Source organism: Cariama cristata, unplaced genomic scaffold (assembly GCF_000690535.1).
Source record: "Cariama cristata isolate BGI_N322 unplaced genomic scaffold, ASM69053v1 scaffold24743, whole genome shotgun sequence".
Lineage (NCBI taxonomy): Eukaryota > Metazoa > Chordata > Aves > Cariamiformes > Cariamidae > Cariama > Cariama cristata.
Window position 1 is genome coordinate 13,078 of NW_009609278.1, and position 540 is coordinate 13,617.

A 540-nucleotide genomic window follows, 5' to 3' on the forward strand; every position below is an offset into this window, starting at 1 on the left:
GAGATAACGCCGCGATCCAAAGGCAGGCATGACCCCCCCTGCTTTGTACAGCAGCAGGGAAAACAAGCTCTCTTCCCTCCCGAGACAGAAACACGGAGGTAGGATAGCAGAAGACCTCGGAGGTGCCAATAACCAACGGTGCTCCTTCCCCGGCTCCTCCGGGGAGCTCAGCACGTAACGGGGTGCTCTTGGCTCTCCCCTCCCTTAGGGCGCAGGAGCGGGGAGCTTCCCTCGGCCAGCTTTTTGAAAGGGAAGGGGACTGGGGGAGATGCTCCCTCTTCCCCAGACACGGCTACACAACGGGGGCAGAGCTCCTGTGCAGACCCTCAAGGTGGGACCCCACAGGATTTCACCGTTTGTCAAGCACCTTTAACAGCAACACTGCTCCTGCCGCCTGCGTGGGCAAAGTCCACCGGTCCTGGGGGCTCTCCGGCTGCAGGACGGGAGACTCGGGGGGGTTATTTAGGGACCAGGGGTCTCCCTGGGAGGATGTTAAACCTCTTCCTAGGGCCAGACTGAGCAAACAAGGTCCAGGGCCCC